The following is a 19,318-nucleotide window of genomic DNA, read 5'->3' on the forward strand; positions in this document are numbered from 1 at the left end:
GAGTGAGTGGTTCCTATGTGAGAGCAGCATGGGGCTAAGCACCCTGGGCTCGTGAACCATGTGCACAGGCTGTTGTGCAATACCCATGCTGAGAAGGCCAAGCATGGAGCTTGCGAACAGGAGCCGTTAACAGGGAGTTTGGAGAGTAAGTTCTCCAGATAAAGGAGGAAGCTAATACAGGACCGTTGAGGGAAGTGGCTGTCTGTAGTGTGTGTTTGTGTTTGGGGTTTTCTTGCTGTGTGCTGAGCTTGTGTTTGGCTGTTTGGGTTTTTTTTTCTTTTTTCCCTCCCCCCTGCCCCCACCCACGGAGTGTGTGCTGTCGCTGGCAGGTGGAAGCTGTGAGCTTCTAATCAGGGTTTGAAATCTAGAAGCCTCTGCTCACTGATTGAGCCTTAATCGGGGGAGGGGCTATGAGGCAGTCCAGGGTTTTATAAAGGAGTGAGTCAGCGACCAGGGAGCTTGCAAACAGGGGCTGTTAACAGGGAGTTAGGAAGGGGAGTGGGAAGGGGGTGAGATACACTCGCCATTCTTTAAATCTTTTCACTACACTCCTGCCCTTCAAGGAGGCATTTAATAACAATTGAAGAATCTCTCAGAAGGAAGGCAATTATGGATGGTGATAGGTCAAAAATGATTGCCCACCGCTGCTTTAGAAATTACTGCTTGAGATTTCCAAGACCTCATGCTAAAGCTGTTACTCAATCCATTCTCAGGCAGAACTGCCAATGAAGTTAATGGAAATGAGACTGAGCAGGGCCACCATAAAAAAAATAAAAATAGGAGCTCAGGACCTAGCCCCTAGTGACTAATGAGGCACAGATATATGCCACAGTCTCTGTTTTAATGATTATACTCTTCTGCTCCATCCTCAAACTTGATTTTTCATTGATAAATATGAGAAAGTCTAAGGTTGAAGTTCAGAGATTACTATCTTTTTGGACTTGTGTCTATTGATGATACAGTTTCTGCTTTCTAAGTTGCAATAGGCAAAATGTGGGCTAATTTTACAAAAAGGTCTGAGCCTGTGTAGAAGCAAAATGCAGGACAATGTAGCACTTTAAAGACTAACAAGATGGTTTATTAGATGATGAGCTTTCGTGGGCCAGACCCACTTCCTCAGATCAAATAGTGGAAGAAAGTAGTCACAACCATATATACCAAAGGATACAATTAAAAAAATGAACAAATATGAAAAGGACAAATCACATTGCAGAACAGAAGGGGGATGCGGGGGGGGGGGGGGAAGGAAGGAAGGTATTCTGAGAATATAGACTGTGTCGTACATGGTTTAAAAGAATCTTCTTTGTCCTTATTTAACGTTTGTATTTAAATGAACAGTTGCCCAAACCTTGTCATGAGCCACTTCGTTTCTGGTTTTTAAAGTATGCTTTGAAGCCGTATTCTTAGCATTCAGGTAGACGGGAAGATCTATTGCTGCAGTAGAGAAAATGGTAATGCACATATGAGTAATGCCTTGGTGCTCAAAGCTGTGTGGTAGCTGAAGCTTAGTTGAATCACTTACTGATGCATGTACTGATTAAAATCCTAACATCTCCTTTTAAAATTAGCAACATAGTATTTCCATGGACTATTTCTGCTATGAAGGTGAATGTTATTGTCTTACTTGTAGAAAGACATCAATAGGTTGAATATCCTTTAAACACCTTCTTTATAAGTATCCAATAGTTAAATGTCTATTTGACAGATATATTACTAGCACAAACAAATTAGTGGACAAAAATCTACCATTTTCAAAGATGCAAGTACATAACTAACATACAAGCCAACATTATCTGAGTCTTGGCTAAAGAACTAAATTTGATCTATTCTGATTTCAAAGCAAGGTAGAGCAAAGTGCTCTAAGAAACTGTAAATGCAGCTCCACAGTATCCATACAGACAGTTAGTGCATACGAGATTAGTGCAGCTTGGTGCGAACTAAATATTCGTGTAGACAAGCACTCGGAGTTTCCTCTCAATCAAAACATTTTTGAGACAGTTGCATTTGAATTTCCTCCTATAATCAGAAGTATTTTGCTTTTAGTACTAGTAATTATTTGTGCTTAGAATGTATCTATTTGATTTTTTAGTATATAATATGCTAAATGCACTAAATCCTGTCTTTCGTGCTTTATGAGAGACAGAAGATGAAAATAGATGTGTGGCTCCATGATTAGTAATACTGATCCATATCTTCCCTTGCGGATCACTGCAGTAATCCTGAGCATCACTGCTCTTCCCCATGCTGGATGTTTTCTCAGCACATCTCCAAGACTCCTGACCTTCCCACCCCCCATTAACAGTGGATCTGGAAGCCACCTTCCTTGTGTGAATCAGAAAAGCTGGAGAGGAAAAATCTCCACAAAGTTTTCTCTGTGCTCTGTCTACAAGAACCATACTAACACCTCAGAGGTGAGAGGGAGCAATCTCATTCCTACCACCCAACAAGGTGGTATTGGAAAACCCCTTCCTTTCCAGGAGAACCTTACAGCATTTCCTACTCCCTCTGTGGGGAGTGTTCCCATACTGGACGTCCTTCCCTTATTGATCAGATGGAGTCAGCCACCCCTAAGTGAAACATGGCAACACACTATTTCAGGTGAGGAAATGACAAGGAATCGAAACTGCAGGTGGATTGCAATGCCGGTGCTGGAATTTGGTCACAATACTGATTCTCTTGTGAAAGAGTCTAAGGGCTTGTTAATGACCACAAGTATTCAGGCCTTTGATTTTAAATGTTCTCCAAGCCAGTACTTCATTCAATACAGTAACCTCTAATACCACATTCAGATATTGATTCAGCACTGACTCAGAGGGAAAAGTGTCACCCAATGAATCATCAGAAGCTCATTTGGATTACATGCAGGGCACATGCACACCCTTTCCTTTCCGTGTATGCATTTGGAATGCACAAAGAAACCAGAGTGTGTAGCTACATTAAATAATCAGACATTTATACATGTAATGTGCTGTCAGGGTTATGATTTTAGCCATTTGGCTGATGTGCTAGCTGGGAAAGTCAGTTGTATTCTAATAGCGCCCAGATGCACAAATCAATTACACACCAATTCAAGGTATTGCTTTGCCGTGACAGGCGCATGCAATCAATGACGTCAGCAATCTTTCACTGCCACGCAGGCTTGAAGCCCAGCACTTATTGTCTCCCATGTGAAGGAAAGCTACACCAAGAAGCCTTGGGGCTTTGACCAAGCAGCTAAAGTAAATGATTTTTATTTCAGTGGATTGGTGCTCAAGCCAAAACTGTATGAGATTTAAAGAGAGACCATGTGTTTAATTCCCACAATATATACAGAGTTGAATGAACTCTTTATTACAAATAATAATGGTGTAAATTTAGCAAATTGTGTGTGGACCAACCCCTATTTTCTGATAACATTCACTTTTTCTATGTACTCCCAGAGAAGTCAGTGTGATGAAGCAACCAGCGCTCTGCAAAATAAATTATATGTTGTTTCTGCTCCCTGAAAGGGGGGTTAATCCTGCAAGGAGTGAGTGTGTGCAACACTCACTGAGGTCAGTAAAAATGGAGGGTGTGCTGCAGCTCACAGAAGCACACAGGATCTTACATGAACAAACCCTAGACGAATGAATTTTTTTAAAGAGTGTTAAAATGGGGCGAGGATCAAATTTTAGGGTGTATTATTGGACAAATCATTGTTTATATCACGATTTGTGAAACTTTTCTAAATAACCACTGATTTGTCCTTTCTACATAAATAAGGCACATGACCCCATGAGTCAAAGCAAACCGAGCCTTTTGTTCACAACAGTACTCATAGATTTACCATTCAAACTGCTCTGTGAATACAGTAGTGTGCTGGCATGTTAAAACAGGGCCACAGGTGTGATTACATAGCTAAGGGTATATCTACACTACAGAGTTAATTCGAAATAGCTGATGTTATTTCAAATTAACTGTAATAGCTGTCTACACATACAAACCGCTAGTTCGAAATTAATTCGAAATAGCGGAGCCCTTATTTCGAATTAGGAAAACCTCATTCTACGAGGAATAATGCCTAATTCGAAATAGCTAATTCGAAATAAGCGCTGTGTAGACACTCATTTCAAATTAGCCTCCAGCCTTCCCAGGGAACCCTGGTGGCCACTCTGGGCACAAGCAGGAGAACTTGTCTGCTCCCCCTCCAGCCCGGGACCCCTTAAAGGGGCAGACTCTGGCCACAGTGCCTGTGCCAGTTACCAGCCTGCAAGCACCCAGCCAGCAGACCCTGCACCTGGTACTGGATGAGCCAGCCACCCGCTGCCACCCAGCCCTCCACGGCTCCCCAGGACCAGGCTGGTGGCTCCCAGGAGCCTGCCAGGGGCCTCTAAAGGCAAGCGCCTTCCTGGTCAAGTGCGGCGATCGTGGGCCTCATTGAGATTTGGGGGGAGGCCTCCAATGCCCACGATCTCTGCACTAGGCACAGGAATGCGGCCGTCTACAGCTGCATGGCTGCCAGCCTGGCCACCAGAGGCCACATGCGCAGCCAGGAGCAGGTGCGCAGCAAAATAAAAGAAATGTGGCAGGCCTATGCCAGGGCCTCCCAACCAGGGACTGACCCGGAGGCCTGCCCTAGTACGGCCCTAGACCACATCCTGGGGGGTCAGACAGTCCATGACCCCCTGGTCGTCACTGACCCTGGGGCAGAGGGCCCTGCCCCTGACACAGGGGAAGAGGAGGAGGAGGACGACGGCAGCCAGGAGCCTGCAGGGAGCCTGCCCTGCACCCAGGAACCCCGAGCCATCCCAGAAAGCCCATCAGCAGCCTCATCTGAGGCCGGGGAGGCCTCCACATGTGAGTGACATCACGGTCCCCTTATGCAGGCCCAGGGAGGGGAGGGGGAGCCTAGGGACCTTACCCTGGGGAGAGACACTGCACACTGCCCTCCCTCCAGACGCCCCCTCTATACAGAGGCAGGGCACATCTCCCCTCCCCCCTACACACTATAGGCAACACAGGGCCTCGGGTGCAGTCCTGGGCCAGCTCACACTCCTGGGGATAGCAGGACATGATGGTGTGGAGACCTGCCGTCCTCGCCATGCAGAGGGGGGCTGGGTTTCACTCACTGTGTCCCCAGGGAGAACTGACCACTTCTCTTGTTTCACCACAGCCACAGCACCTGTGAGTGCAGGACGCACCACCCCGCCTGGACCTTCCACCCGCACCCGGGCCAGCAGTGGCACCCGCAACCAAGAGGAGTTCCAGAGGCAGCAGCTGTGGTTGCAGGGACGGCAGGTCCACAGCCAGGAGCAGCGGGTGCAAGAGGACCTGCAGTTGCGGCAGGAGAGCCTGAGGGAGCTCCGGGAGCAGGGCTGTGCCCTTTGCGAGCACCTGCAGGCCCTGGCGGACCGATTGCTGCCTCCTGCTGCTCCAGCCCCTGCGGCTGCCCCAGCTATCGCTCCTCCTCCCACCTCTGCTCCCCCTCCTGCTTCTTCCGCACCCCCTGTCCCTCCTGCCCCACCCCCCACACCCAATTCCCCTCCGACACCCCCGCACCCGCAGTGCTGCAAGACGGGAGAGCCAGCAAGACCCTCAAACCTGAGCTTCCCCTCCCCCTTCATCCCCTTGCCTCCCGCTTCCAGCTCCCTCCTCCCAGGTTTCCCCCCTCCTCTCTCCCGCCCTCATTCCTACCCTCCCCCCACCCCAGTTATGTGAAATAAAGACATTGTTTTGTGGCAACACAGGTGTTTTTATTGTAGATCAGGAAGGGGGGCTAGGGAGGGGAAAGGGGAAGGAGGCGAGGGAGGAATGTAAGGCTCCAGGCCCCAGTGGGGCACTCCAGGGGGACTTCAGTCCTTGTCCACCTGGAAGCTCTCCCACAGGGCTTCCCGGATGTGGCCAGCCCCCCGAAGGGCCTCCCGGCTGGCAGCCATGCGGGGCTGTGCGTATTGGCCAGCCATGGTGTCAGCCTCTGCCATCCAGCCTGGTAGGAAAGCCTCCCCCTTCCTCTCGCACAAATTGTGGAACACACAGCACGCTGCCACCACATGCGGAATATTGTGCTGGGAGAGGTTGAGGCGGGTGAGGAGTCACCTAAACCGTGCTTTCAGTCGGCCGAAGGCCCCCTCAACCATGATGCGGGCCCTGCTGAGCCTGGCATTGAAGGCCTGCTGGGAGGGCCTGAAGTGTCCCATGTAGGGCTTCATGAGCCAGGGCTGTAGGGAGTAGGCCACATCCCCCAGCAGGCACACTGGCATGTCCACGTCCCTGACCCTGATGTGGTGGTCGGAGAAGAAGGTCCCGCTGTGCAGCCTCTGGCACATGGAGGAGTTGCGGTACACCCGCGTGTCGTGTGCCTTGCTGGACTAGCCCACATTGATGTCTGTGAACTGGCCCCAGTGGTCAGACATGGCCTGCAGGATTACCGAGAAGTACCCCTTCCTGTTGATGAAGACGGAGGCCTGGTGGTCCAGGGCACGGATGGGGGGGATGTGCGTCCCGTCGATTGCCTCCCCCCTCCACATTTGGGGAAGCCCGGGGCACTGAATCCCTGGATGACCGCGTCCAGGTTGTCCAGAGGTGGATGACTCTGTGGAGCAGCACCCTGTTGATGGCTTTGACCAGCTGCAGAGAGACACACAAAACCGAGGGTCACTGGGGTACCCGGGTGGCTAGGAGTGTTGTTTCCCCACCACTGCCCTGTGCCCCACTCCCAGGAGCAACCCCCGCTGCAATCCTGGCCACTGCGGGCGGTCTGTAGCGTGGATGGGACAAACTGACCCCTTCTGGGGAGGGCACTTACACCACCTCTCCCCCGTTTTCCTTGGGGCAGCCCATGCCCTCCTTGCAGCCCCCTGTCCTGGCCCAGTGGCCAGTGAGTGCCATACCTGCATAAGCACCATTCCGACGGTGGATCTCCCCACGCCGAAGTGGTTCCCGACGGATCGGTAGCTGTCCGGTGTGGAGAGCTTCCAGAGGGTGATGGCCACCCGCTTGAGGAGGGGGATGGCGGACCTCATGCGTGTGACCCGTCACCACAGAGCAGGGGCGAGCCACTCGCAGAGCTCCAGGAAGGTGTCCTTCTTCTTCCTGAAGTTCTGGGTCCATTGTTGGTCTCCCCAGCTCTCCAAGACAATGTGGTCCCACCCATCGCTGCTGGTGTCCAGACGCCAGATGCGGTGGGACACGCTGGCGTCTGGATGCTGCTCCTCCAAGGCCCCCAGGGGGGGCAGGGAGAGGGCCAGGGGGCTGGCCTGCAGCAGAAGGTGCCAGGCAGCCTCTAGCAATTGCTGCCAGGCTTGCAGCAACACGTTCAGCATGAGCACCAGAATGCCCAGGGGCGGCTCTGGCTCCATGATGCTGACTGTAGCGATGTCCCAAAGGAGAGCGACTGAAGCAGGCAGAGAGGAAAACACTTTGCTGTCCCTCGGTGAGGTAGGCAAGCAAGCAGGAAAGCTGAGAACCGGCTGTCTAGGGGGGTCCCTTTAAGCACGAGCCTCAGATAGCCTCAGACAGCAGCCACACAAAGCAACTACTCACCCGATGCCCTGCTGGAACTGGTTTCAGCTGCCCTTAAATACGATCCAGCATCCGATCAGTGTGGATGTGCTATTTTGAAATAGCAAAATGCTATTTTGAATTAGTTTTTGGGTCTAGATGCATTATTTCGAATTAGCTTATTTCGAATTAACTAATTCGAAATAAGTTAATTCGAAATAATGCTGCAGTGTAGACATACCCTAAGAGAGTACAGATCACTAAGAAAAATGATTGTTGAACTGAATATTTGGCAGAATTAAGACTATTGGGAGAGAACTGTAAAGAGGGAGATTAAAAAATAATGCTGAATATTGGGTAGAATTCCTAAAATCAGTTTACAACACAGATGGGAATGTGGGTCTGCTCCATTCACTGAGCACGTCACTTGTTTCCCATTATAGCAAATAATGCCCATTGTTAAGGGGCTTTTGCTTATGATGGCACGGTCAATATTATACAGTAAAAGAGTTCTTACAGTCACCCTAGATGTTTGAAAATAGTTAATGAGCTTGGTCAGAAAGGGAATAATTTATAAGTTGTTTTGGAGGTTTTATTTGTTTTTATCTTTTGTTCTGAGTCTTACGGGATTCTTTGCCCTTCTTCTGATACTGATTTTGATCACCTCCTCCTTCTCAGTATTTCTTTTTCCTTATTTTGTACCTAATAATAATTTTATTATCATTCAAGTGTATTACTAGTGCCTAAGGGTTAACCAAGAATTGTGCTAGGCATTGCATGAACACATCACAGTAGACAGTTTCTGTTTTCTATTCTTCAATGTACATTCTCTTTCCACTTAGCCTTTGCCCTCACATGCCTTCTTCTTTATCAACTAATCCTTTCTCACTTGTTATTTGCACCCCCCTCACATCCTTATCAGGCTGGGCAGGCAGCCTGGGAATAGCCCACTGTCTGCCTTTGAATTGTAATAGAGATGTAGCTGTGTTAGTCTAGTCTAGCTGAAACAAAATACAGGGCTATGTAGCACTTTAAAAACTAACAAGATGGTTTATTAGGTGATGAGCTTTCGTGGGCCAGACCATGAAAGCTCATCACCTAATAAAGCATCTTGTTAGTCTTTAAAGTGCTACATAGTCCTGTTTTTTGCCTTTGAATTGTGAGAGATAAGGTGTCTTCTATACCTGGGGGATATGTGGTAACATAAGCAGTCCCAATGGCCTGTCATGGGAGACTCAGGCTATGTCTAGACTGCAGGCTTCTTTCGGAAGAAGCTTTTTATAGAAGAGATCTTCCGAAAAATCTTCCGAAAGAGAGCGTCCACGCACAAAAGCGCATCAAAATAGTGATCTTTTTCGAAAGAGCGTCCAGACTGATTGGATGCTCTCTCACATAAAAAGGCACCTGGAACCACTTCAGGCAGGGCTTGATGTCACCAGTTGCTTCCAAGTGCTGTTGCCGGAGCCTTGTAGAGACATGAGCTTAAAGGGACCCCCTGGACAGCCATTTCTCTGCTTCTGCTGTGTGTTTGCCTACCTCTTCGAGAGACAGCAAAGCTCTCGCAGGGCCTGCTGTGCTTGCCCAGCTTTTTTGGATGCCACAGCTTTTCTCTTGGTGCCATGGAGCTGGAGCTGCCCCGGTCATGCGATGTCCCCACACAGCCATGCTGCAGTTTTTACAGCACTTTGTGCCAACTGACTTCCTGGTCCTGACCAAGCTCGACCCAAGCTCATTCTGGGGACTCTCTCCCTGGGTGCGGGAGCTGCTCTCTGGCAACCACAACCCACTGTGGAGAGGCGTTTCTGGAGGCTCAACACCAGTTTAGACTGGTGGGACCAGCTAGTCATGGAGCGGTGGGACAACCAGCAGAGGCTCCATAATTTTTGCATGTGGAAGGCCACCTATTTGGAGCTGTGTGCCTGGCTTGCCCCTGCCCTCTGGAGATAAAACACCCACCTGTGGCCCGCCATTCCCCTGGAGAAGTGGGTAGCAATCACACTCTGGAAGCTCACCACCCCCGTCAGCTACCCCTTGGTGGGCATCCAGTTTGGCATGGGGAAGTCTACCGTCTGGGCCCTCATGGAGGTAAGGCACTCTGGGGCTGCAGTCTCTATGGGGGAGGGGGAGTCCTGGAAAAGGGGGTCTCTTGGGAAAGGGGGTTTGGGAGTTGTGGGGGGTTCAGTGGGGGTGGGGGAAGCCCCGTACCCTGGGAGTTGTGCCTTCCTGCCTTCACACAGCCTTGCTGCTGGGGTGGGGGGGTGGTGGTTCCTGTGGTGTTTGGGGGGGAGGGGAGAGAGGCGGGCACCTCCCAACGGCTCAGGCACTCCCTCTCTAATTCTCTGGTTTTTGTGTTTGTTTGTCTCCTTCTGAAAGTGGTGAGGGCCATCAACTTGATCCTGCTGTGGAGGGTCATCCACCTGGGAGACCTGGTCCTGATCGTGGCTGGATTTGCTGCCCTGGGATTCCTAAACTGCTGGAGCCATCGATGGGACCCACATACCAATTTGAGCACCAGAACATCAAGCATCCCAGTATATTCATGGGAAGGGCTACTTTTCTATGGTGCTGCAGGCCCTGGTCAACCCTGGACAGTTCATGGACATTTTTGTTGAGTGGTCGGGCAGGGCACATGATGCCCATGTGTTCCGGAACTCTAGTCTGTACAGAAAGCTGGAGGCGGGCACATTCTTGCCCTGCCGGGACTTTGCAGTTGGGGACATGCAGATGCCATTGTGCATCGTGGGGAACGTGGCCTACCCCTGATGCCGTGGCTCATGATGCCATATACAAGACACTTGGACACCAGAAGGGACTAATTTAATGCCCACCTGAACAGGGCCTGGATCCAGGTGGAGTGCGCCTTCAGCCACAGCAAGGCACAGTTCAGGTGTCTGCTGACCTGCCTTGATGTGGGGGAGCACAACATCCCCAAGGTGGTCGTGGCATGTTGTGTCCTCCACAGCATTGTGGAGAGGAAGGGGGAGGCCTTCCTCCCAGGGTGGGGAGATGATGATTGTCACAAGGGGGTGAGCCTTCCAGCATCTGAGGACAGCTGCCATCCAATAGTTCCATCAGGCTGGGGTACACATCTGGGAGACCCTGAGGGAGAGGTTCTCTCAAGCACCCCAGTAACTGTCCCCAGAGCCTCCCCACTGGGGCTTCTGGCTTGCAGCTCTATCCCTTCCCCAAAACAACCCCTCCTTTTGCCCCTTCCCTGACCTCAGAATAAAGACACCTGTTTGGTTTTAAACAAAACAAAGTCTGTATTTATCTTACGTTCAAAAAAGGTGGACGGGGGAAGAGGGCTCATAATCTGGAGGGGAGTGGCTAGATGTGCCACCTCAGGTGCAGGAACCTCATCACAGTTGGGGTTGGCTGGGTCTGGAGACCACAGGTGGGTGGGCAGGAGGGGGGGGCTGGAGCAGAGTCAGGGATGGCATGGGGGGCAGGTGGAGGGGGAATGGGCATAGCAGGGGGGACAGGAGGGTGGAAGCCAGGAGTAACGACAGCAAGGAGTTGTGCCATCATGCACGACATGATGGCACATATACTATCACACCACTGCATGAATTGGTCCTGTGCATAGTTCTGCCACTCTGAGTTCCCACAGACCTTCTGTGCCAGGATCTGCTGCATGTCACACAGGATGCTGACATGCTGGCGCATGAAGTCTTCCTGGCCCCTAGTGCACTTTTGGGTCCCCCAGGCTGGCATCTGGCTGTGGTGGCATGGCTTGCCCTTCAGTCCCGGCTGTGGAGAACACAAAGGGGGAGAGCTGGTCAGTCATCCATGCAGACAGTGTCCCTGAGGCCGTGCCCTCTGTGAGCAGCGACCAACAGTTCTCGGGGCAGAGGAGGGGGATGTCCTGTGAGTAAGGCTATGTGTGGCCTGCACAGCAGGCCATGCCTCACAAGGGCCCCAAGATGCCCAGGGGACCATGCTGCCCACTCCCCCCCTCCCAGTCCACTGACAGGCAGGCAAGGGAAATGTCCGGCTGCAATGGGCTCCCCTCATGGGCATCAGAGGAGCTAGGAACAGCCTGGCCCTCCCTGGTGTCCACACACACACACCTGCACCTTGCAGCGCACCTCACCCGTACAGGCATGCCCACATGCTGTGTGCAGCACGCCTCGGTGTGTTTGGGGTCATGCCTGCACCCTTGTGGTTAGCCTGCTTCCAGCTGTTGCAGGTGCTGGGAGGGCCCCCCCCCTTTGTGGGAAGGCCCCCCCTTGTGTGAGGGGCCCTGCCTATGGTCTCCCCTGAGCCTGGCAGCAGGATACCACCCATGCTCAGGGGCTGCCTGCTGCATCTGCGTGCTGCACACTAACGCTGCATGTGGTTCCACATGTGCGGACCACAGCACAACGTCCAGCCCACGCAGCCCAAGTGACACTCGCACCCTGCCCCCTGTCGCCAGCTTCCCCCGCCCTGTGTGTGTGACAAACTAAGACCACTCACCTGAAGATCCCTCCCCGGCATCCGACAAGGCCTGGGAAATGTCCTGTCTCACAGGCACCAGGGACAGGGTGACGGTGTCCATCTCCTCCTCCTCCTCTGGCTGGCCCTGGTCCTCATGCTCCTACTCTGCCGTGACCTTTGGTCAGGCAACGACAGGGGTCTGGAGGCCAGAGTCCACCTCAGAGCGCATTGCACACTTGGCATGCTACCAAGGATCTAACAGGATTTGGTGTGCCACAGCACTTACAGCACTGTACAGAGACTGATTCCAGCTCATATCCTATACTGATGGAGTCATCTCTCTCATTTACTGTTACAGCTCTGCAGTGAAAGCTGACACCAGTAACAAGGATTCAGGGACAAAGAAACGTTATTTATAGAACACAATTTTATAATGTTTTGATAAACATAGGACGGATTTTGGAACAACATACTATAAGTTCTTGGCGCTAATAAACTATTAATATGTGCAGTACAGTTGTCATCATCTTTGTTTATGTCTGACTTCTTATTTGTGTACCATCTTTCCTCAGACATGTCAAATGCTCTCACTAAGGCTTAAGTTCAAATCAAGTGTGAGTAAAGAACTAAACTTCTTTAACTTTTCTGGGTACAAAAAGGCAACCTTTTTTAAAGGGACTCTTCTTCCAAGTTGACACAAAATAAAAATAGCTCAACTGACTTTGCTAAAATTCTCTTTAAAAAAATGTAACGACTGAGAGAAAGCAAGAGAACAAAGCAGTAAGAATATTAATAGACAATGTCTTATATTTATATAGGATCATTCATTCTGCAGGATCTCAAATTTTAATAGCACACAATGCAACAACAATTTAGGAGCCTCATTCAGGAATGCCCTTAAACATGTGCTTAACTTCATTGAGTTAAATAGGCCTTCAGCACATGTTTAAAGTTAAATACATATTTGAATGAATTTCTGAATCAGGTTGTAGAATGAGAAGTGAAGAGTACCTTATCCAGTTTAAAATGTAGCATGTTACCCATGCTGGAATGTGCACTGGACATTCGTATAATTTCTGTACAAATGTAATTTCTGGCTCAAGAGACAAAGTCATGCTAGCTCTAGTCAGGCTAGTGCTATACAAATAGCAGTGTATCAGGGCAAGGTGAGTGACAGAAGGGGTTAGCTTCCTGAATACATTCCTAGAGTTTCAGACAGGATTGTAATTGGGATGGCTAGCCCCTACCCGACACTTGCCCTGCCATGGTTACACTTCTGTTTGTAGCCTGCTAGCTCTATCAAAGTTGGCAAACGTGTTTCTGCCTCCGTGAGAACCAGCTCCATTGCAGACGTAACATCAGACTCACACTTCCCCAACAGCTGGATCAGTTGTAGAGCCTAAGGTCACATTTCCTCTTCATTGTGGTACATTGCTCCTGTCCTCTCAATCACTGTCAGGGCTGAGTAAACCTAGACTGTTTTAGGGGAGCTTGAGGTATTTAAAACTTATACATCACTGAAGAGATGGTAAGGAAAAATAGGGAAACAGACATGGTGAAAGAAAACAACAGAGGCAGAAACCTGATCCTGCTTGTGTCACATGTGCACTGTGGCATGTCATTGCTTTTTTAGTGACACTAAGGGAATGAAGAGTCAGCAGTGGAAGAAAGCTTGTTTAGTTTGTTTGATTCACATGGGAACAATAGAGGAAATCTAGAATTTCCAGTCACAGAGGAAGGTCAGCTTGAAGAGGAGTGACCTATTATTTTGCAAGCTAGAGTTTATACTCATTTCCATTCCACCCAGAAAATACCAGCTCCCTTCAAAGCCAGGCAGGTGATATAAATGGCCCCAGCCCCAAATAATAACACAGCATTTTTATTTTTATGAACCTCCAAATGCAGAAGAGTTGGTTCAAGCAAGTTTCAGAATGTGACCTTTCTCCACTCTCCTGTTCCCCGAGACGATGGGTGTAAGTGTTTTTACAATGAACTCAAGGAGTAGTTGATGAAGGCTTATTACTAAAGAGGAGAAAAGAGCAACAGATGACAAAAGGACTAGGACTGTTTGGAATTTTTCTGTCAAAACATTTTTTCCACTAAAACCAGCCTTTAAAAAAAATGAAAATGTTACTGGAAATATTTAGAGAAAGTTTTTAAATTAAAAAATAAAAATTGGAAAAACAAAATTAACCAAACCTTGAAAGGGGGTTAACTTTCAAAAACCAAAACTGAAATATTGATGGTTTTTGGTTGGTTAGGATTTTGAAGCTTAAAAGTTTGGGGATTTCTCTTCTAACAAAACATCAGCTTATCAGAAAAAGCAGTTTCAGAAAAGATTATTTTTCATTTCTAAGTTTTACACAGCAAAAATCTTATCATTTCCTACAATCTTTGTGATGGACACAACAAAGGGGAAAATATTAAAGGTCAGGAGCAGAGGTACCACTAAATACACTGTGCAATGGCCCCCAACAACAGGGGTGTCCCCAAAATGCAGCTGTGCAGAAGATTCAGACAGGCTGCCTGCATGTTATGGTCAGTCGTCCAATGCTGCTCCTGGAGGCAGTCAGCTGCTGACTCATCTCAGTGCTCCCCAGGCAAGGGGGAGGTGGCCCCACATGTTGACACCCCTCTAGCAGAGCTGCTGCCACCCTCCCCAAGGGATGCATAGAAATATGCCAGCAGCAGTGCCACAGGGCTAAGGAAGCTCCCTGCTTGCTCTATCTCCCTTCCTCCATGCTGTGCAACTCCTGGAAGCAGCTGGAATGTCCTGGGGAGGGGCTATCTTTCCACATTACCCCTGCCCCAGATGCTGACTCCGCAGCTCCCATTGGTCGGGAACTGTGGCCAATGGGAGCTGTGGGGGCAGCACGGCAGGCAGCAACACCCGGTGATTTCCTGCCTCCCCACCTAGGAGCTGCTGCCATTGTGCTGGTCACTCTGGGAGCTGCATCACCAGAGGTAAGTGCTGCCCTCTGACTTCTTCCCACACCTCAACCCTTGGCCCCAGCCCAGCACTCACCTCCCAGAGCACACACGTCTCACCCTTCCCATACCTCAATCCCCTGTCCCTACCCAGAATCTGCACTCAATCCCCACACTCGCCTCAGAGCTCTCCATTCTCCCACACCCACAGCCCAGAGCCTGACCCCCACAGTCCCTTGTGCACCTCAACCCTCTGGCCCACCCCAGAGTAGGCACCCACACCCACACTCTCTCCCAGATCCCAACCCCTGCATTCCCTTCCCCCACACCAATCATAATACCTCATTTTAGTCATTTACTTCCTATTACTTATAACAGAGGAGGAGGAGGGAAAAAAAGAATGAAGTATGGGGGAGGGGCCCTAAGAGAGATTGTTTTCTTGGCAGGGTCCTGTGGGGGTGGGAAATGAAGCTGCGCACAGGTTCCCAGCATAGGCGTGCACACAGGGTGTGCCGGGTGTGCCCAGGCACACCTTAATGTCTCCGGCCCCCTAGCGGCTGCTGGAGGAGGAGAGGGATTTGTGACAGGGCACTGCAAATCCTCACTTTAAATTCCCCACAGCCATCTACGGGGCACTGTGGGGCAGAGAGAGTACATGCACAGCATGCTGAAACGCTGGGCAACAGGTGAGAGGGGAGAGGCCCAGCCGTGGCGTGACGTCACAGCTTGGGACTTTCAAACCATGCGGCCCAGCTCCACAAGCAGCTGAGGCCTGACTATAAAAGCCGGCTAGCCTGAGCCATTTTTGCGCTCCGGACCCCGCAGCACCACCCCTTATGCACACTGAGGTGCCCCTGTCCGGCCCAGCAGCACTGTGCGGCCCACCTGAGGCCCCCCCAACCTGGCAGTACCACGTGGCACCCCTAAGGTGCCCCTCCCCCAGCCCAGCAGCACTGCACAGCCCCCCTGAGGCGCCCTTGCCCGGCCCGGCAGCACCGCGCAGCCCTCTCTGAGGCCCCCCCCCCAGCCAGCAGCACTGCACAACCCTCCTGAGGTGCCTCCCCCAGCCCGGCAGCACCATGCGGCACCCCAGGGACACCCCCACCTGGCATGGCAGCACCTCGGGGTGCCCCGGCTAGGGCCTGGCTGCTCTGTAGCTTGGGCCAGCTCTGACTCCAGCCCCACGAATTGGAAGGCAGAAACCGAAGGGAAGGGAATGGGGTGGGAGGGGGGAAAATAAGAGAAAGGGGTGGGAGAGGAAGGGGCTTGTGCTGAGGGGAGGGGGGTAGGTCAGGAGAAGAAAGGGGGAGGCACCAAGGGACAGGGTGGAGGAGAGACAAATGCCAGGGGGCCAAGTGGAGACAATGCGGAAAAGGGCAGGAGGGGAGGTGTCAGTGGGAGGGGGGACAGGCTGATGCTGGGAGAGGAGAGGGGAAGGGCATTGAGGGTTAGAGGGGGAGGGGGAGGTGCTGGGAGAAGGCTTGAAAGAAGGGGTGAGCATGAGGAAGGCAGGGATGGAGCAAGGCATGTGTGAGAGCACAGGGGCATGAGGGGAATGGGGGCAGAGGGTGGTGAGGGGGTGGGCATCAGGGAAAAAGGGAGCAGGGGCAGTAAGGGAAGGGGGAAGGACCAGGAGGGTGCAGGGCTAAGGGAAGGTGCAGGTGCCAAGGAATTCTGGGGGTGAAGCAGAAGGGCAGACACCTACAGGGGAGGTACCAGCACCAGAGGAGAGAGGCAGGGCAGGTGTGTAGAGGGAGGTGTTAGGAGAGGGGATGAGGAGGGATAGCTCACATGATCAGAATGGGGCTACTGGAGGAGTGGGCACAGGGGGGAGAGAAAAGCTAGTGGAGGGGGGCAGGTCTGAGGAAGGCTGAGGGCAGTGAGAAGGGCAGGAGTCAGGACAGCAGAGGAGGATGAGGGGTTGGGGGCAGCAGGCACCAGTGGAGCTGATGGAGCAAGGGGAGGAGACATGGCAGCAGAGGGAAAAGGTAGAGGTTTATGAGATATTTATTAATAACTTGGGTGCCACAGTGACACATCCAAACAAGTCACATGAACTCAGTACTGGTGCACAACACAAAATTCATTCTGCTCATGGGAGGAAACTCTTAGCGAGAACACTTCCCCCAGCCTCTCTGCCCCTGAGTTAATGTCACACACATTGGGGTAACGCAACTACAGGATAGTTGCATGAGGAGCTTTGGGGAGGGGGGGCAAACTAATCCCTATTGGTAGGAGGATAGTGGGAAAAGTCCTTGGGGAGGAGGGTGTCACATAACACCTTTTGGTCATGTGTCCATCTTGCCCAGGAAGTGTTACCTCCAGAGGTGCGGCCAATGGGGGTCAGGGGCGTGGTTAACAGGGTCAGGGGTGTGGCTGATGGGGGTCAAAGTACACTTTTTAAAAATTCTTTGGGTGCACACCCTAATGAAATGTGCTGCGCACGCCTATGGTTCCCGGTAACTGTAAGTCTGCCACTGTCTCCATTGGTCTCATGTTGCTGTGTCCTCAGAGCTCAAGGTACAACTGAAAACAGTAAAAATGACATTGCTATTTCAGCTTGTCCCTCTTGGGCTGGGATCTGTGAGAGGGTGAGAAGATTTGGCACTGTTCTGGGAGCCAGGCCTGTCCAAAGCACTGCACAACATGAACACCTCACAACCACTCCTCCCTCAAACTATATATTCATAGACAAGTGGTCAGATGGGGGAAGGAGAGGGCAACTTTAACCATGATTCCAGGGACAATTTAGGCACTTGAAAACTCTAGTTTTCTGGCAGATAATTTAGCAGTTAGCTGACAAGAGCCCTGTATCTAATTATTACATAAAAGACAAGTATTAGACCCACTCAGCTCTAATAATAACGTGTTCTGACATCTTATAGCAAGTCAATTAAGGGACACTGTAAGATTTAAAATTTTAATAAATATTCTTACTGTGTTAGAGAGAGAGAGAGAGCCCATCAGAACGTCTGGGTTCCAACTCAACTCTGGGAAGGAAGAGGGGGTCCAGTGAGTTACATCAGGGGCAGATACATCTGAGTTCTATGTAAGAACATCAGTAGGGCCATACTGGGTCCAACCAAAAGTCCATCTAGTCCAGTACTGTGTATTCTGACAGTGGCCAATGCCAGGTGCTGCAAAGGGAATGAACAGGACAGGTAGTCATCAAGTGATCCATTCCCTGTCACCCATTCCCAGCTTCTGACAAACAGAGATGTGGGATACTATCTCTGCCCATCATTAATTGTCATAGAATGTATGTAGCTCTTTTTTTTTAACTCTTTTAGACTACGTCTACACTGACATGATTTTCCGGAAATGCTTTTAACGGAAAAGTTTTCCGTTAAAAGCAATTTCGGAAAAGCGCGTCTAGATTGGCAGGACACTTTTCCAGAAAAGCACTTTTTTCGGAAAAGCGTCCGTGACCAATCTAGACGCACTTTTCCACAAAAAAGCCCCAATCGTCATTTTCGCGATTGGGGCTTTTTTGCAGAAAACACTACTGTGCTAACTACACTGGCCCTTTTCTGGAACAGTTTTCCGGAAAAAGACTTTTGCCCGAACAGGAGCAGCATAGTTTTTCCGGAAAAGCACTGATGATTTTACATTAAATCGTCAGTGCTTTTCCGGAAATTCAAGCGGCCAGTGAAGACAGCTGGGAAGTTTTTCCGGAAAAGTGGCTGATTTTCCGGAATAACTTGCCAGTGTAGACACAGCCTTATAGTCTTGCCCTTCATGACATCCTCTGGCAAGGAGTTCCACAGATTGACTGTATGTTGTATGAAGTACTTCCTTTGTTTGTTTTAAAGCTGATTTAAGGATAGGTTATAAACCACATTTAGTAGTTCCTAAATTTTATATTTGAGTTCTTTCAGAACTCTTGGGTGAATACCATCAAGTCCTAGTGACTTATTACTGTTTAATTTATCAATTTGTTCCAAAAATACCTCTAATGACACCTCTGTCTGGGACAGTTTGTCAGATTTGTCACTTATAAAAAGGACTGAGGTCTGGGAATCTCTCTCACATCCTCAGCCATGAACACTAATGTAAGGAATTCATTTAGTTTCTCTACAATGACCTTATCTTCCTTGAGTGCTCTTGTAGCATTTTGATCAACCTTTTAATTTCTGTTTAGCCAACTTAGTGTAGTCTCTTTTTCTGCAATTAAATGACACAATGATGGGTTGTTGTGGTGTTTTTCCCACCACAGGGATGATAAATGTATTATATTATGGTCACTATTTCCACGTGGTCCAGCTATATTCAGCTCTGGGTCAGATCCTGTGCTCCAAATATGACTCATTCAAGATCTGTCTCTCCTCTTCTGTGTTCCAGAACTACCTACTCCAAGAAACTTCATCTCTGCACTCTGTCCTGAGGTGACATGTGCCCAGTCAATATGGGTGCATCTACACAGAAACTGTGTTATTTTGAAAGAAATTCAAAATAACAGAGGGTTTTTTCTGACATTGGTAAACCTCATTCCATGAGGAATAATGTCTCTTCC

This window comes from Pelodiscus sinensis, chromosome 13, assembly GCF_052426305.1.
Source record: "Pelodiscus sinensis isolate ZL-2025 chromosome 13, ASM5242630v1, whole genome shotgun sequence".
NCBI lineage: Eukaryota > Metazoa > Chordata > Testudines > Trionychidae > Pelodiscus > Pelodiscus sinensis.